This window comes from Strix uralensis, chromosome Z, assembly GCF_047716275.1.
Source record: "Strix uralensis isolate ZFMK-TIS-50842 chromosome Z, bStrUra1, whole genome shotgun sequence".
Lineage (NCBI taxonomy): Eukaryota > Metazoa > Chordata > Aves > Strigiformes > Strigidae > Strix > Strix uralensis.
The window spans coordinates 90,295,764-90,315,440 of NC_134012.1; the positions used below are offsets into that span (position 1 = coordinate 90,295,764).

General features: G+C 43.0%; 1 protein-coding gene across 1 annotated transcript in view; it reads left to right on the forward strand.

Annotated features, from left to right (window-relative positions):
- PDZD2 (PDZ domain containing 2) overlaps positions 1–19,677 on the forward strand; it is a 203,130-nt gene that overhangs the window by 11,136 nt on the left and 172,317 nt on the right. The gene's annotated exons all lie outside the window — the stretch shown is intronic.

The following is a 19,677-nucleotide window of genomic DNA, read 5'->3' on the forward strand; positions in this document are numbered from 1 at the left end:
CAAGTTTATGCAGGAAGACGCAGCTCAAATGAGAGAGTTTATTCATGGAAACCTATGTTTGGGAGAGAGAATATCTTCAGAGATGGTCCTAAAATGTAAAATGTATTAAGAGACAGGAAGTGAACTTGTGTATAAGGAAGTTGAGTCTTGGGATCCTGGAGACAGCAAATGGCTTGAGATTTTCTTGCCTGGTTTGTACTGTAAGTAAAGCCTCTGAGGCAGACACCTCTCTGTGTTTGTCATGAGTTCAGTGCAGAGAAGATGGGGATGAAGGCTGATGGTTGGTAACTCTTCTCTCTGGGGTCATGGCATCTGCAGAAGAAACTCAGATATCCAGTATCTGGATTACTGAGCTCCAGAAAGAGAAAACTGGCATTTTTTGGCCTTGCTGGGTTTTAGTGATTCCACTTTTGCTTTGTGCCTTGATGAAATCTAATGCAAATGTCAAGGCATCAAATGTAGTCTTTTAAAAATCTTCCTAGGTACCACACCTGCTCTCTATCTGTGAGGAATCTAATTTCTGCAGCCGCTGGAGAAACAGTTGAAGGAGAGACAAATGTTAAAGCCATTATTCAAATGCTTCTATTCTGGGGTGGGTACTTGGTTTTAATTTACCAAATGGCAAAGTGTTTCTTTGGGGTAAGTTTGGAGGGAGAAGCTGCCTCCAGCGTGCTGTGAGATAGGACACAATGGCCACAGTGCAAGTATTTACCCTGTAGGATAACTTTTATGGAGGCAGCCTTGTTAAACAGCAAGAAAAATGTTTGTCCCATGCTTTATTCCAGCACGGTTTCTGAAAATAACTAGTCAGGAGCTGCTTTTGATATATAATAAAAAAGCTCTAAGCAACAAAGGGGCTTTAAAACAAGCAAAGACTTGACATATTTGTTAATACGCGGGTAGCAGTGCATTAATTTTAAGGATAGCTTTTTAGGTTTTTTTTTTTAAAATGAAATGAGGACACTAATTAAAATTAATCCATTTATAAATCTTTCCACATCCCATTTGAAAGCGTAAATAAAACATTTGCCTTGTCTGTCTCTCTTCTCACTGTGAGACCATACAGACCATGTAACCTTTAACTCTTCAAAGTAATGAGCAGAGAAAGCTGTCTTAAATGATTTAGTAAAAGATACAAAAACTGGTTGCATAGTGGAGATGGCTTTTAAAGAGTGAGGAAGATGGCAGCAGGAATGTTGGGAGTGCCTTAAAATGTTTTTTAATGCTTGCCTTTGGGAGCAGAACTTCAGTGAATTCATCCCTGTGTATTTTATAATGCAAATTATCACTCTGAGAAATGCAGATCAAGGAAGACAGCCAACAGACAGCTCGTTTTCATGAGAGGGGTGAGAATGGAGGGCAGGGAGGCAGCCGGGGCAGGAAACTGCTCAGGTTTGCAGCTCCCAAACCTAGGAAGGATTTGCACTGGCAGGGTTGGGAAACAAGAGAGGTGGCCAAGTGGGTCAGATAGAGCACTCCACAAAGATGCCAAATCCGATTAATTTCTGTGATTCAAAAAAAGAAAAAAAAAGGGGGGGCTTATGGCAATGAAACTTTTTGAAGTTGTACTTCTGTGACACTTGAGACTGCTGCGTTGCCAATGCTGAAGATATTATTCAGTGCCTTGTTTAAAAAGGAAGCTAAACATGACCTTGGGTCTGCGATTGTTGGTACCTCCTCAATGTATGTTAATTAGTAAAGACCGTGAGAAAAGTAGTACAGCTGCTGAGGGAACTATATATTCTAATTTTTTAGTGTGTTCCAGATATTATCAATTGTGCCTACAGATCTTCTGTACAGTTATGGCTGTGTGGATGTTGCCAGTGTCTGTGCAGTCACGCGCCACATTAAGGCACTTGCAGATACAGTGGTGACAAAGCTGTTAAAAACCAAAAAAACCCTGAAACAATCAAAAAAACCCCTTTAAATGATATTTTAAACTGTAACATAAGCTGTGTGTCTCTGCTCTGTCTTAGGCCACACAGACGGGAGGAGATAGCACGGGACAGGTCTGTTGTGTGTGAGGATGCTCCCCTCTGCTTTCATATGCAGATTTTTAATAAGGAAACTATGCATCTCTGCTTCTTGTCACTTCTATCCCTGGGATGTTTTGCATCCCTTGCTATCTTCTATTGGTTTCTTGCTCTTTGGTCTTGATGTCTGTTCTTTATAAACCTTCCAGCCTGAAATCTGCCCAGCCCTGACCCCACCCTGGCTCCCAGCCCTATTTGCCAAGACTAAAGCTCAGCAGCTGCAGACAAAGTGGAGGTAGGAGGAGAAAATTGCAAATCCCCAGAGCAAAATGTGCAAACCAAGTTGTCCTAGCTTGGGAAGGAGCGGCTTGCTATGGCTCTCCTACAGATGCAAATAGGCAAGGATTTTGTTTGGTGAATTAGCAGAACGAGAGTTTAGATAGAGAGTTGTTTCCAGCAGTGTTTGTACTCTAAATATTTATCCATAGTGAGTAGGCACATTGTTCTACCTTTCCCAGAAAAGTCATGCCCAGGTAGGAGATTTGAGCCCTCTTTCCCCCAAGGCTGATGAGATTTAGCTTCATGATAGCAAGTTTGTGCCTCTTAAGTTGCTGGGACCTAGTGTTTTAAGCTGTGCTTTGTAATCAGTCTCCTTTTGGGAAGGCATAAAGAGACAAATGTTGCAATTGCAGGGGTTAAGGCTTCACTGGGTGTTTTCTTGGGGTCTTCCTTCTCCCTGGGTGCAGCGAGAGATGGGGGAGCGCAGGAGGACATGGCTGAGGACTCGCCTTCCACCTCATCAGCAAATGAGAGGATTTTTCGTTGCAGAAAGCAACTTCACATGGGGCTGTGATGAGTTTTTTGTCTGTGTGTTCTGTTTTCTGTTTTAAAGTGCTGTGCAAAATGACTTGCTTCCAACTACAGATTCAAACCTGCTAACCACCCACTGTACAGCTGCTAATGCACAGATTATCTCCACAGCCAACAGCTTTAAGTAATCAAACAGAGATAATTTTACCTCTGTGACCCAACAAATAAACACCAGAATCAGGAAAAATCCTCTCGCCCACACAATCCTACTCAGGTTTTCAAGGACAGGGTAAAAGGTTTAATCAAAACCAGCGGCAGTAACAAAGTCACCAGGTTTGTCCTGTCTTGGGTCGATGGTGAGATATGGCCGTGCAGTGGTGTGAGGTGCTGTCAGGAGGTCAAGGTGCTCCGTAACCTGATGAGACCATCTCTTCTGCTGCTGCGGAAGACATTAAATGAATAGAGCATACACTGAAAGTTGTGGATACAGTCCTGCTGTTGTGTATGCAGTCCTGTTTTTACAGGAAAAATTGTGGTTTGGAATGGCTTTCATTAATGACTTCAACCTTTAACTTTCTGTTCTGAAGAACAGATGCTTCTCACAGCTATCAGGGGTTTAGTACCATTAAGAAAATACGATTGTTACATATCTTAACATTGAATCCATGGCTTCTTCCTCACTGACCTATCTCTAACATCAAGAAAGAAGAAAATTCTAGCCCAAAAGTCATACCAGAAAACATACCGTTTTACACTTTAAAAGTGTTTCTTTTTGCTTTTATTTCCCAGGTCAGCTGATCATGACTATTTTATTCAAAATGAAGTCTCACCTTTATTGTGTTAGTAATTTTTAGCTGCTCAGAGCTTCTCTCATTTTCCCTGCCCTTTTCCCCTTTGTTCTAGGAAACTCATTTCCTTATTCCTGCTATTAAGGATACTTAGGGTGTTGTCATTGGGAAGCAGCACTCCTTTCTTCATGGAAAGAAGCTGCTTAATGTTTCATGCATTACAGTGAATAATTAAATAAAGAAAAATATCTAAGCCCACAAAACTAGCTGGCAGCTGAAAGGAAGAAAGCATTTGCAGTCTGCTGGGGAAAAGTGACACTCCTGGCCTGGTGTCTTAAACCACAAGGGTAAGGTTTAAAAATGAATACGTCTGGCATGACATTCAAAAAATCTGGATTTTTCAACTTTCCGTGCATTTATAACATTAATCTTTAATTGTCATATTCTTGAGCTACTGGCTGTGAGAACAAAGCTGAAATTGCTGGGGCTAAGGAAAACCAGGCTGGTAAGTGGAATGAAGTGTCTGCAGGGACCACGACCTTGTGAACTGCCAGGGATGGAAAGGCTGTCAGCTCTCAGGCAGGCAAGGAGCTTGGCAGCCCGATAGCGTATGGCACTAGCAGTCTTCATGCAGGATGTCTAAATAAGGGGTTTTATTGGCCTTTATATTGCTTTTCACCCTTTTTGGTGTGCTACAGTCATTGCCCTTTTTCTTTTGATTTTATAACAAATCTTAAAACACAGCTGTTGGGCTCTGCAGAAATGGGATGAAAAACTGGGGAGATGGGACTTCTGTGCTGGGAGTTGGGAGAGGGGTAACTGCTCTCAAAATGGTCTAAGCAGACCATGGCATTTTTTTCTTTTCAAATAAAATGAGAACTGAACTGTAATTTTGCAGTGACCTTTGCTATTTTACAAAAGTAGATCAGACACTTGCCATCCTCATGCCAGAGGAAGCATCATTCTAAGAGTAATTCGGGCCCCAGCTACAAATGGGGATGTGTGTTTTGTGTTTTTTTTTTCTTTTTTTCCCCCTATCTAGTTTTCCCCTTAGCTGCACATATCATCTCAAACTGATAACATGCTTTAGCAGAATTTGCTGAGACCAGACACAGATGCAGACTTGTGCAGAGCAATAGCTCACTGTGCTGTTGCACACCCCTTTGAATTTGGTTAGTATTACTCCCATCAGCTGGGGTAGGAGCCTTTACGTTCTCCTTTCTCTACCCGTGTGCACTGGCTGAGATGTGTAGGCTGGATCACATAATTTGTGTCTGCATCTTTCCACTGCTTTTTGCATTTTCCTCTCCCTGTGTGATCTGCAGCTCTGGCTGCAGTGGGGACACAGTGAGCAGGACTGTGGTGATGCCCTGTACCACCATGAGAGTTATTGATATGAATCTGGTGTGCTTGATACACACCAGAGTGACTGCTCTAATAACCAGAGGACATCTCGCAGCCCTACAGCTTTCACGTGCTTCGCTGCTCTGCCAGGATGATTCTGGCCTGACCTCTGCTCAGAGTGAGAGATTAGGTCCAATTTGTCTTGTAGCAAAGCAGAGTGAGGCTTAGGGAGCTGTTGCGGCATCCTGGAGAGTATACAAAACAAGGAGAAAGGGGACTTTTTGGTTCCCAAAAGACTGTCACAAATTTTTGTTGAGGGTTGGGCTGTGTCAATGCTGTTAACTGTTCTGCTGGTTTATCTGTGTACTGCTGAAACAGTGGCCCTTTAGATCATGTCCACCAGCTCTTCCCTAAATTAACAGAATCTGCACTGAATGGCTCGTACTTGGTCAGACAGATAAAGAAAAGAGAAGAAACGGTTTGTGAGGAAATGTGGATTTTAATTACTGCCTCTTGCACCTCATCTGTGATAGCTCACCAGTTTGTGATCAGCTGTATGGCAGAAAGGATAGTGGCATTTTAAATGTGCTGCTTATACTGCTGGTTTAGACTTTTCCTGTAGACTTGATTCAAAAAGGTACATAACCACACATCTAGTTTGAATTGCATGAATACTATTACTGAAATTAGTGACACTATTCCTGTGGTTCATTTAAGATGCGTGGTTGCAGCATGCCCCAATTCCCATTGAAATAGGTGGAAGAATTTCCCGCTGTTATGATAAACCCAGATCAGGTCCTAAATCCAATTAACCCTTTGGGTGCATGCACTGATGTTTGCTTATCACAGTACCGTGGTCTGGGAGCAGTACAAATACCGGCATGCCCTGCACTGACCAAAATGCTTTCCATATGCTGTACCGAAGGAGGAGCTCTCCTGGGCCCCAAATGCTCTGCAGTTTATCTTCTGATGTTGCTCTGTGTTACCACCTGATTACTCCTCTGCCTTGACCACTCTTGTTTTTGTTTAGGAGAAGCTGCATTTTCTCTGTGCATGAGTAACAGGTAAGAGGAGTCACTGTGCTTGAGAGCTCTGGTGTCTGTAGGAGGACAATGGCAGCCAGGCCTGGAAATCCAGTAACCCTGGTACCACTGACCCGAGGATTAAACCCTTCTCACTGAAACATGAGTGCAGACTGCCAAGTTGCCTGTGATAAACTTTAAAGAACTGGGAATAAAACCATGCATGCATCTATTTCCTTTGCAGCAACTTTTTAGCTGGAGGCTCTTAAATTGCTTCAGCAATGAATGGAGAGCCCCTGCAAGAGACCTGGCAGCACTTAGCTATGCTCCAGGATCCCATTCGTGGGGTTTTGTTTGTTTGTCGTCTGGATTAAACGGATTAAAGACTTAACCTTTGTACAGCGTTTCAAATAATAACATGTTTGTCCTCATTCTATGTGTCAGGGAAACGTTTTTTCCTCCCTTCTAATTTTCATGATACAAGATCTGAGAGTGGACAGGTTTGTGTAAAGTCAGGTCTCATGCTTTAAACCCCTGTAAATTTAGCGCAATGCCCCCATTCTTCTCTGTCCGGTGGTGTTGCTGGGACCAAGGCAGGGTACCCCCTTCAGCCACCCATCCCAAGTACTGGGAGTGGTCATATTGGTGAGGGGCTGCAGTCTGAGCTGCCAGCTCCTTGTCCAGCCACCATGCCTCTGGGCTGCGTTTTTCATAATCAGAAATAAAATTTATGCTGTCAGATGGGACCTTGCTGCGTGTCAGTCTGCCACATGACGGCTGGCTGTGGCAGTTCTTCACCTCCTGCTCTGGAGCGGCTTTTTTTAAACAGGTTTCAGAGATTTGCAGTTTGCAGCATAGCTGTTTGAGTGGCAATGGCTTTTTTTCTCCCTTTTCTTTTGGGATTATTTGAACAGCGACTGAAGTTTTCAAAAGCATCCAAGTGATTTAATGAATTTATTCTCATCTGCAGAAAAAGACTAAAATTGTATTGCATTTAAGAGGGACTTGAGAGGTGTCTTGAGCTTGAATCTTTTATCTCTTCCCTATGCATATTCCTCATGTGATTAAGGGAAGACCCAAGACCACCTTTGGGACCAGCTGGTTCCACCTGCAGATATGCCATCTGCAAGCATGTCTAGGACTTGCTCTCCTCAGCATGGTGCAGCACCTGCATGGTCTGGGGGATGCCCAAGAGACAGCCAGGTCAGCGGAGGAGTATGGGTGGCCCAGGCGTGAAGATCTTGTCCTTGGAGCTGCTTCCCTAGAAATAGCACCAAGCCAAGAGACACTGTGTGTGGGGACGGGATTTCTTGGGGGTGGGATTTCTTGAGGTTGAAGTGTGTGGGGAAAAAGTTCCCCTCTGGCAGGTCACTCTCTGTCAGGGAGGATGACCCTCCTGTCTGCAGCCTGGGTAAAAGCAGTCCACCAGGGGACTGTTTTTGGACAGGTGGCAGTGCTCCTTTTGACTGTTCACAACTGACTGGATGTAACAAAGATGATAGGACTTTATCATCTGGATTAGATACCAGTTTTACCATCTGGACTGTCATCACATTCAGTAACTGTTACCCCCTCCATCAAATTGCAGTTCTTTTCTAGACAGAACAGCCAATGTAAATAGTAATTTATAAACTACAATACATAGAAAACCCACAGATCTCCAAATCTGTAATCAAAAGGCTGTGGGATCCAGCCACGCTCAGGACCTCAGTGACAACTGCTTTCCCTCCAAAGATAGCACATGCAGTGTCAGCCTCTGAGGAAGGTTGTTACCATCAAGGACTTTCCTCTACGGAAACAGGTTTTTAAAGAACTGTCTGAATATTGCCTAAAAATGTACTTTAAAGAGAATCCTTAATAAAAGTGATGTAACAAGAGGAGTATTTACTTTTCTACTTGATCCTGGAACTGGTAAGTCACAGGTAGTTAACCATTCTCTGCATTTTAGAGAGGGTTTTATCTTGGAAGAAATTTGCCTTGTTGTTCCTAAATTTAGAAGATGTGAGTGCCCTTGTGTCTCCTGTGCACACAGGGAATACAGACTGAGCTTGAGCAATACATGTTAAATTTGCCAACAGATCTCCACTGCAATAAATACCTCTTGCAACATAACACTGAAATTTGTGGATTGCAAGTCTGTGCTTTCTGGAGTATCGTATACTTCATCCACTCCACCAAATGCCCATAAGGAAATTGTAAGTGAAATTAAACCACTGTGTATGAGAGTGAACTTGCACAGACAGTTGATTTAGGACACAAACACCTCATTCTGGCTCTTGACCATACAATTTTTGGAAGCAATTCACAGAAAGTATGTGATAGTCAAACAAGTTGGGTTGGACACTGGGCTGTGTGGTGGGTAACATGAAAAAATAGATGGAAATATGGCTACAAATTTGAAATTTTATCTTTGGAAACTCTGTGTAGCATTTCTGAGAGCTCCACTTGACCTACAACTGCTGGATAAAGGCAGTAAAAGAGATGTAAAGGCAGTCAAAGTGAATTAATTAAAAAAGTCCAAGTAAATATTAATAGGACCTGCTATATTCAACAACTTACAAGCGTGTCTGGCATTTATAGATGAACACTGCTGTTTGTTACATATTACATTAAAGAAGAATCCTGAACCAACATATCAAAATGTCAAACTAACACAGCATTTTTCTTTGATCTCCTTTTTTGTTAAAATGAATTATTGATAGCCTTTTTCATGGCTGGCAGAAAAGATTTCTGATTTTTATTTGGGTGTTAGATCAAATCTATTCATTCTGTAGGCAGAGATCTTTACAACAGTATCTAGATGTGATACGTGCAATTACAGAGCTCAGATTCTTTCTAGTGGGGAATGTTCTCCCCACCCATCCCTTGTTGCTGTGATTTCTTAAGCTGCTATTTTCATTGGAAGTCCTTAAACAAATATATAGCCCACCCTGGAGCCTGCAGTCAGGATGAGGGTGTGATGGTTTTGTGTGGGCCCACACACCACACTGGTGGGTCCAGCTCCATAGAGGGATCTGAGCTCTTTTACCCAGGATCAGTGGAGAAAAACCTGCTTGGCTTCCAGCAGTGTGGCTTGGGACTTTTTTTGCCAGAGTGAGGTCAGATTTGTGCTAAGTTTCAGAAAGCCCAGGTGGGGATAGGGTGTGCACAGTTCATGGGTTTTTGGTGGCACTGGGAGATAACAAGGTCTTTATTAGACACTGTCACCTTCTCTGGACACCAGCAAAGCCTTGATCCCCTGCAAGAGCTCTCAGCTGCTCCAAGTTGCATGGTTTGCAAAATTCTTTTACTTTTCAAATGTTACCCCAACTATGGTTCTGGCAGTCGTGTGTTTCTTAAGGGTCCACCTCACCCCTGGAACTTGGCAGCCCCCAAACCCATTTGCTGTGCTCTGCCTACAGATGAAGTAGTTTTGGCTTGTTTTATTTTAAGGTCAAACATCTTTATCAGAGTAACAGAGAAAACAGACCTTCCTCCTCCTGGTCTCCTGTTCATCCTGCTTGGCATTTTTAATTTCTTCAGAAGGATGCTGCCTGAGTTTGGCAGTTGTTGTTGGGGCTTCTCTGATGTTTCTGGGTTTGCTCAGGTGCAAGGAAGGCAGGTGCAAGACATGGCCTGCAGGCTCATGGAGGGTCTTACATTTGGATGGATTAAAATTGTCTTGCTCAATTTTACTCAGAATAAATTGACTAAGGATGTGGGTGAGGGTGGCCTTAGGCAGAGTGCTGTATGGAGGACAGAGGGACACACCTTCTCATACTCCGCCATCCCCAAATGTGCTTCTGTTACCTGAATCCCGTTACAGATTTGGGGAGCGCAGTTCCCTCCCTGCAATTTCGGGTGAGGGGACTAGTGGTCTTTGCCTTTCTGTGCCTTGATGGAGATGCAAATCCTGTGAGCATCTTTCCCTAACTTCTGCAGTCTCTCAGCCAGCAGGTCTGCCTGCTTTCTTCATGCTGAAATCAGATTTTCTCTCTCTGTTCCGCTGACCCACTTTAGGCTCTTTGAAGGCGCGGCGGAGCTCCCCGGCGGCTGCAGCTCTGCCTTTGGGGGACATGGATGGGTGGTGGAGCTGAGAGGACGAAACAGCAGCAGCACTCCCAAAACCCACGGGAAGAGGGTGGTTTTGGACATGCAGCCCCCCTTGGTTTGCTCCCCTGTATTTGGTCACATGTTTTTCTCTCTTAACTGCTGCCTCGGATGTGGTTTTTTTTAAAAAAAAGCTCTTTTTTTTTTTTTTTTTTTTTTTTTTAAAATGGAGGTTTTCTTTCAAGGCTGCTGGAGCAGTCTGCAGCAGGATTTCAGACATGTGCTCATGCTTCGTGCCTTAATAGCACCTGACATAACCTGGTCATAGGCACTAGCAAGGCACAGATCATCCATCCCCCACTGCTCTGTCCCTGCTCCCATCCCCTGTATGTAGGGCATCTTATATCCCAGGCAACATCCCCCGCCTTAATCCTTTCAGGAGCCCAGGGGGAGCCCTCCCCACCTCTCCATCTTGTCCTGTGGTCTCAGTTTCAAGTTCAGCTGCTGAATTTGGGGCAAGCACAGCTCTTTCTTAGTGCATGGGTGGGGATGCTGGCTTTGCTCCGACTACACAAGGATGATTGCAGCTCTGCGGTAGTAATTACATGAGCCCGGCTGAGGAGTGACGGTAGGGGAGAGGAGCTGCCTGGTGAGGTGACTCAGGGGTGGACTGACGCAAGTCTGAGGCCTGACTTTCTCTTTTTCAGGCTGCAGAAACATCCCTCTGAAAAGCCAGTGTCTAGGTCAGGGAATGATTTGCCACATGACTGTGCGTCTCCATTCTCTCTTATTAGTACTGGCCCCGCTTCCCACTGCAAAGGTCTCCAGAAAAAGCATGAGACCATTTGTTTTCACTGGTTTTGTTGGTATTTGGTGATTTTCCAACTGACTGGAAGATCTCAGGTGGTGTAGGGGGAAACTAAGGACCTGTCTTCATGAGATGCTTTTCATGATGATTCCCTGTCAGTTGACCTTTGGAAGCTTTTATTACAAATTGGTTTTGTTTCCTTCCATGTCCCTTAAACCAAGAACAGCAATGTTGTTTTGCATCCAGATTTACTTTAACCTGGATGAGTCTTCCTGTGTAGACACGCTTTGGGGTGTCAGAGGATCTGCATCTGTGCAAATCTGGTCCAGTGCTGTGGCAGCAAAGTTGCCTTTGACTGACCCTCCCTGACCCATCTGCATGGGAGACAGTAGCTTGTGTTTCATTGCCATACTTACAACTTTTGCATGGCTGGTAAATTCAACCATGTGGGCAGGAGGTCACCCACATGAAGACTCCTTGCAGCTGCTCTTCTGATAGCATATGTAGTCTCAGCCTTCTGCATGCTGTTGCTTGGTCTGTGGTTGTGATGTAGAGATGTTCATAGCTCATCCCTCCTTCTAAATGCTTCTTTAGATCCAACCACTCAACCCTGTAAGGAAGGGCACAGAAAGCTGGATGGATCCATGCCTGCTGGTTGGCAGGTAGAGACCAGCTTGTTCCATCCTGGGGACATTTCCCATATGTGCCCTTTGCTGTTCAGGCTCTGCTTAAGGACAGTTGTATTCCTAAAGATTTTGCCCTCTGTGTATTAAATACACAATATTAAATACACAGAGCCATCACTGGGTATTAAAGCAAAAAGTGATAAGATGTGTTTTTATTTTTATAACCTCTCGTTGCCTATCCCTTTTCTCCTTGTATGTCTTTGTGGGGGCTACTCTTAGCACTGAATCTCTTTCCTCTAAATCCCACTGCTGGTTTCCTCACGTAGCTTTATTATTTACAGAAGTCAAAACAAGGAACCTGAAAATCAGTACAAATTGTATTTGGTAGAGTAAAAGTGGGTAGGTAATTGTTCTGGAAGTTTTCCACCCTAGTTATTTTGGTCCTGGCTCTCTGGAGCAGAGCTACTGACGGGGCTGAGCTGTGCCAGGGTGCCTGGCGGTTTATGGTGCACACACAGAGGCTCTGCAGTGGACCCCTGGCTTCATTTTTCTCTTGAGATCGCATAAGGATTTAAGCTCTGCAATGAGGGCAAGTGCAAAAACCCTTCTCCACACGGCAGTAATACTTTATTTATAGAAAAGACTAGTATTTTTTCCTGTTGGTATTAAATAATTGGAAGAAGGGTAGAAGAGTTACTAAAATAAAGTTCTTCCTATTTTACGTGCATTTCTCCTCTGCTGTCTAATAACTCTGTGTGATGCTGCGATTGGACGGTCATTTTTGGATTGTCATACTCCTGTGGGTTAGACACAGATCATGGAAACCCCTCTGCACCATCATGTTGCTGTGTTTGTGGGATTGTCGGTGGGTTATTTGTGTTTTTTGGACACTAGTTTGAGAGTTTGTGCTTGCTGTGTGGGGCTAAGGCTGAACATCAGAGGTAAGACATTGCATTGTTTTTGGACTGATCCTGGACTAACTTCAGCAGAGCCAAGCCCTGAGACCAAGTGCTTTGCACTGTCTTCACAACAGGAAGAGAATAATAGGAGCAGCTCAGCGTTTATGCCAGTAATACAGTGGTTTAATTTTTAATAATTTCTCCAAGAATTAGCTGTGTGTATTTTTTTCCCCTGTTCAATAGCTGACGTGTTGGAAGCAGAGGCTAGATTTCTTGCAGGGTTTGTTTTTTGTGGTTTTATTAATTTAATGAGTATACAGGTGTCTAGGTTTGCACTCATCTGACCAAATACAAATGCTTTCAGAGCTTTTGCTCTTGCATTCAGTGCATAAAAACTAGCGGTGCTTTGGGCAGTTCAGGTAGCTTCAAGTAAATGTCTAGAAAAATCCAATGAATTGTTCCTTAAAAAAGCCAGCTTTTCTCTGGCAGCTACAACGTGCATTCAGATATATAATATAGGCAATGGAAGTGATCTGAAATTAAGCCAGTCTGTAGTTCCTATAGTCTAGATAACTTAATACCAGGTTGCCCCAAGATGGCACTCTGTGTGCACATCATGCTAAAGTAATCTTATGGTTGCAAAAGACCATCTTTACTATCTAAGCACTGCTTACTTCTTCTCCTGGGGAGGTAAAGAAGAGGTAAGCCAGAGGTGACAGGCGTGCACACGAGTATTGCTACACAGCCCTTGGGTGATGGTCAATGAGGGCAGCAAGGTGTTGTCAGAGGTGACACAGGCAAAGCAAGGAGCTTTCACAGCCAAAAGCAAACTAGTGGTTGGTGCCAAAAACATGACCTAACGTGTTTTTATCCTTTTACATGCTTTACATGTATTGATAAGGTGGTGTAAATCCCAGATACTCATAATACTTTATGCAATTGTTTTGCTGTTCCTTTATCTCCTCCCAAAAACATTAGCTGTGCAAGGTATACTCCTCTGACAGAGAAGGGAATCTCACCCTAAGCCCAATCTGACTGCTGAGGAAGTAGAGTTTCCAAGGGATAGGTCGAAAATAATAAAAACCTTCCTCTTCCTGTGTTAGAGGAAAAGATGCTGAAATACTCTAAGTGACAGGATAGGGGGAAAAATATGGTACCTTAACTTGACGTTACAGATAAATTTTGGAAATTTGTAAACCCAAGGGGATTAACCAAATGTGTATTTTAATGAATAGAAGATTGTCAAATATGTGTTTAACTTCATTTGGTGTCTTAAGTTGCATGTGAGGGGCTTTTTTTCTTCTTGCAGAGTAATCTTTATGATTCTACTTTAACGATTTTTCTCGTCTGGCTGGAAAACTGAAAAGGAAAATTTTAAAATAATTAAACTTTTCTTCTTATCCACTTTCTCTGTAGCTGTCATCTATAATTCTTTAATGATGTACATGCTTTGAATAAACCATATATTTTAAAATTCTTTGTAGAAGAAAAAAAACCCTTCCTATTTTTGCATTGTATTTTTATAATAACTTTTATCAGTCTATGACGGAAAATTTTTCTCCGTTTTGGAACTTGCTGTAATGGAATGAGATGAAATCGAATTCTGTACTTCACATACTCCATGGGCCAAATTGATCCTTCGTTTAATTCCATTAAGCAGCTTTTGCAGAGAAAGGAGTAATTTACAGGAAGCACTTGGCCCCAAACCTTTTTCAAGTGTCTGGCAAATTAGGTACGGTACAAGCGTGTGGAGGTGGATCCTACTGCAGACTTCTTCATATGGGAGGAAGATGAAACCTTGCATGGCAGGACATTTTCTGGAGAAGAAGGGATGTTAGTCAGAGGTGCTACTGCTCTGATGAATGCTGTTGGTTTGCTCAGGATGTTCACCTACCTCTGCCTTCATGTGTCACCCAAAGGACACTGGCTGCACTGATGCAGACACTGATTGCATTGCTCCACAGCTTTGACAGAGTGCATTAACCTGAAATTTGATGTGGCATGACAAGACACCAACTTCTGCTCCAGCAGCGAGACTGTTCACGTGCAGTACAGTCTGCCAAAGTCTCCTAGGACATTTGAGTCGTATCTGTGCATAATGGCCTTGTGCAGTTAAGTAGAGCACGCTGCCTAAGATGAAAGTAAAATTTAAGAGCAGGCTTGTTTTCCTCCCCTCCCTCTCCCTCCACCATTGCCACTTTCACCACCACAACGGGATGTCTTCCTGCTTCCCCATCGCTCCCCAAAACACACAAGCCCTCCTCCCTGCCTGGTGTAACTAATCTGGTTTGCTGACTGAGCTCTGCTGGGGCCTTTAAAGTGATGCCAGCTACTACGTACTAAATGTAGCATGGCAGCGTTTCAGAGTGAAGCTAAAAACCCAAATCCAATAAGCAAAGAAATAACCATAAAGATGAAGCCCTGGTTTCCATTCTGTCCGTCAGCTCACTGCCTGATGGGGCAGCTTTGCACTAAAAGTTGGCCGTGGGCCATATGTTAGAAGTATGAAGACTTCTTTTTTTCCTCTTTAAGCTTGAATCTATGAATAGATGCATTTTTTTAATCTTATAGGAAAATCACATTATTTTCAGGGATGAGCTTTCAGGCAGTTTGGATTCCTTTTTCTCTCTGCTGGGATTAGCAAACAGCAGCAAAACTTACACTTCTCTTTCTAAATCCCTGTTCAAAACGGAAGGGAGGTTGCCCAAGCTCAGGTTTTGCTCTTTTGAGATTTAACTGAAAGAGTTTCAGTGAGGGGGTTTCTGATAGTGCTAGGTACTGGCTTTCATGAAAATTAGCAGAACAATATTCTAAGAAATATTTGCATTTCAAGCAAATGTAGATTAGTAAGACTTTTACGGTGAAAATGTTTTGTGAAGAAAACAGGTTAGATGATTCCTTATTTGTTTAGTTTGTGGGGAGAAAAGGAGTTTGCAAAAAAAAGCAAAAAGCCCCGAAACATGGCTGCTGAACACATGATGATGGCTGCTGGGGGCACTTGATGTGACCAAAAAAAAGGGGTATGGGGGAATCCATCCACAGTGCTGGATGCTGGAAGCAGGGGAATGCTTGCTTTTGGAGAAGAAAGGAATGGGGGCTGGAAGCTCTGTGGTCTTCTAAAATGGCAGAGTGATATTTCTCTTCTGCCAGGACATCCTGAGGGAAAACTGTTCTTACAAGGTTTCATCAGGCCAATTTTCATTTTATTTTATTTTTATTGAACAAAAAAATCAGGAAATTCACCAGTGTGAGGAGGATTAAGTGTGGATAATCCATTTTTGTGACTCATTCTGATAAGAAAAGAGCTCATCGGCTCCCTGTAGCCTTGCATTTGAAGACAGTTGCTGACAGATTGCACAAAATATGTCTCTGCATTTTTAGGACCCCAAGACAGCATCTTGCAAGCAGATAAAACCAAATAAAACCTGACAAACCATCTTTGTACTGGAGAGATGAGAAGGAAGATTGAGATAGTTTCTGTTGGAGGATTTTAATATGAATCTATGAGGAAAGGTATGGGGTTATAACTTAAACTCGTTAAATGCTCTCTTAAACATGAAGGATCTCAGTTAATTAAAAGTTATTGCATAACTGTTGCTAGGGAGTGAAAAGTTTATTTTTAATTATACTGCCTTACATAATGGTTACATGATGACAGAGGCAGCATGATGAAGTGATAGAGATTTAAGTATACCTTTTTTAATACACCGAAACTAAACAGTGAGATGTTGATGCATTCATTCATCCTTGACTAGTACTGCCCTCCTGGATCTGTTTCACGGCCTGTGCTTCAGCTCTCAGCTTTTGAGGACAGTGTCGGTTTGTTCTGTACTTGTACTTTGCACTCATCTGACCAAATACAAATGCTTTCAGAGCTTTTGCTCTTGCATTCAGTGCATAAAAACTAGCGGTGCTTTGGGCAGTTCAGGTAGCTTCAAGTAAATGTCTAGAACAGTAACAGTACAGTTGGTGCCCATGGATGTGGTGACGACTTCTTGGACATGGTGTTCATCAAGATAATAAATACTCTTGTCCGCTTTCAGCGTCTCCTTTGATCTTGAAGCATTTTGTCCAGCAGACCGGTACACCTGCATCTGTAACTAATATGCCAACAAATCACTCCCCTAATTTATCATAACTGTGGAAAACCTATTTAAGCTGGATGATTTCTTAAGTAATTTATTTAACTGGTTATAAAACTATATTTTCTGTCTTGATACAGTGAACTGTTGGCTTTAAAAGCTGAGCATGCAACAGGACAATTAAGTGTTGTTTTTAAGCAGAGAGAGTATCTACAGAAAAGTTGCTAACACAAAAAGGAAGGTGAGAGATGGGATGGGAACTAAATTTTTGCTTATAACGTAAGTAAAAGAGAAAATTTTTTTGTCTCACTTAAAAATATCTCCTATGAAATACTCCCTTCTCTCCTTACTTTGAAGTCTCTGTGTGTCTACTTTGTATTTACCAGCATTACAGGAGTGTAAGTGTGGTGCTGCTTTGGGTCATTAGAAAAACTCGCCCTCCTCCTGCACGCTCAGGGATGGGGACTGCCAGCAGCAGCTGGGCTCTGCGCCAGTCCTCAGCCCCATCATCCAGACCCCAGGGGTGAACATGCTGAGGCCCTGATGGCTGAAATGGTGTGTTCTGAGGTGTGATGTTCAACGTATCTAGCCAAAATATTAATCTGGAGGAGCCACCACCAGCTGATCAAGCTGAACAGAAAACCAGCCCAGAAAATAGCAGCTTGTAGAGTGGTCCTGGCTTGACCCTTGTTAGACTTAAAAAGACTTGTTTCTAGCCATGAGCAAACTACTGTCTGTTTGCTTTTGCTTTGACAAGCAGCTTTCCTACAAAAGGACTGATGATGATGATGATGATTACTGTTGAGGGGGCCTATATTGTGAAGGGTTTTTAAACTAGATGATGATAGACACTTGTAATAGCTCCAAGGAAATCTGGTGTGAGACTCCTCTGCTCTGTGGCCTCGGTCTCGCCAAATTCTGTAATTTCTGTAAGTACCCAAGACTCTCTTGAGTTACAGAGGAAAAGCTGGAATTGATTTACAAGCTGACTTAATGTGGCTTTCATCAGAAACTCCTGACTATTGAGTATTTCTGGCAAAGTCTTGTTAGAGGTTTAGAGCTTGCTTTGTGAATGCGTTTATTAATTAATGTCTGTCTCTCTTTCATGGCTTTGATTTTTTTTTAAAAAATGGAAGCCATGACAAAGGATTTAATTGTAGTGAATTTTTAATTCTTTTGTCTTAAACGTATTTGTCAGCAAAAGCATATGAAATTGAATGGATGTAAAGATTAATAACATCAGATCCTCTCAATAACAGGGGATTAATGCAAAGAAGATCTGCAATATCAGGTTATATCTGCAGAGTCAGACATGCAGAGATCCCTGTCTGCGATACATTAAATCTTATAGCTGGGGCTGAATTTATTGGGAATGATGAGACTTTCTAACTATTTGTGATGTTATGTATGAGCATGCTTTCATCCTGTTTGAAAGGGAGGTTAAGATTCGGAGTGGTACCATGCACGTGGCATTAACATGCACCTGCATGAACAGCAGGCTTGGTGTGCTGGCCTTCCTTCTCATGCTTGTTCATGTGTCTTAAGTATCACAAACAGAAAAGCAGTAATTTGAATGTTCATTTGTGAGCTTCTTATATGAGTATGTGCTTCTTATGTCCTTTTGAAGGACTTCGTTAAATTCTTTTCAGATAGCTGGAAAAAGTAGGACAGGAAGGCAAGGTGTCAGGTACTCTCCAAACCAGTCTGATTTCCCACGTCCAGTGTGGGTACTGGGAAGCCTTAACTGGGATTAAGATGCCTGTATGATTTTGAATGCTACAATCCCACATCCTTGTTTTGGCAAGGAGTGTACTGTAGTATCAGGGCTACATTGTGTGCTGTTTATGTTCATTTTTCTTAAATATTATGGGGAAGCATGTGTCAATTGTAAAACTGAAAGGAGAGGCTTAACAGAGAGGCACTGAGGCCAGCAACAGTGTTGGTGTTGGTGGAGGGACTTGATGGGAGAAAGGGTTCAGCTCCACATCCTCAAACTCCAGAAATATGTTAGCAGGGGAAAGGACACAGAGCAGCTGCAACAAGCATCAAATAACCGCATCCAGTGATGTACCCCAGGAATATGTAACGGTGTGCATTTGGGTATGATGTTAGATACAGTGTGTAGGCACAGAAGACTTACAGGAAGGGGTTGCAATAAAAGACTGCAAAGGGCACATAGTGCTGAACCCTGACAAACCTCGTCAGTCAGCCAGCACACCAGAACCATCGCCTCCTCAAAGGCACTTAAACTTTTCTTTCCTCTTTGTGAATTAGTTGACTTTCCCAGCAGCAAGAGAAAAATAAGCCTCTGCTTTAAACTCTGGCTTACTGAGCTCAGCCCTGAAAATTAAAATCTGGCTGTGACTGGGACTCCTTGACTTTTGCTGTGCAGTTCTTTAGGGGAAGAGTCATACACTCCGGTGGCTGGTTTCTCTGGGGTTTGGCTGAAAATACGCTGCTGCCATTGCCTTACGTGTGTGTGTGTAACCCGGGGGTGGGTGGTGCTCGGTGTCCTGCTTTACACCTTGCCTTGCTGGCATTTTACATGGGAGGTGCGTAGGTTTTGGATCAGTTTGAAACCAAGACAAGGTAGAACTTAAGTTCATTTGAGAGCTTTTGTCAGAGGGCACTGCTGATCTTTAGTGGTCTGTTTTAACATTTGAAAGCCCTTTTTCTTGGGGTAGGACACCTTTTGTGGGATGGGAGTGACCAGTGATTTATTAATTTGTTCTCCTAACTCATGAGTTTCCTCCTCCCATAAATGGAATCAAAAAGGAGGTGGCATCATTTGTCAAAGGAACGTTTAGGTTAAGTTTCATTTTGCGGGAAATGTTTTTCCTCAGTTGTTAAAAACAGATTGAGGTTTTTGACAGTACAGTGGGGTGTCCAGCCCATGTGTGGGTGGCAGGGAAGACTTTGTGGGGGGTGCCAGATGTTTTCCTCTGCTTCAAGGGAATTTCTTTGAAAATACCCATTTGGTGCGATCTGCTGCTGTACAAACTGCAGAAACTTACGTGGATCCCAAACATACGTGCTGCCTGTGGACACTGAGCTAGTGCTCATATACACCAGGAGCTCAGTAGGAAGCCCGGAGATCTTCCCACTTCATTTGGAGCTCTAGGACTAGACGGCTCTCTGAGTCATCATCTCCAGCGCATCGCTACTGCAAATAATTTGAGTTCGATGTGGGTCTGTAACCAAGGTAATGACACTCGTGGTCACTGGTGGTGCTGGCTGTCATGTTTCCCTCATGGATTTTCTTGCCTCCTATGGCGCTATGGGAACAGTTGTCTCTG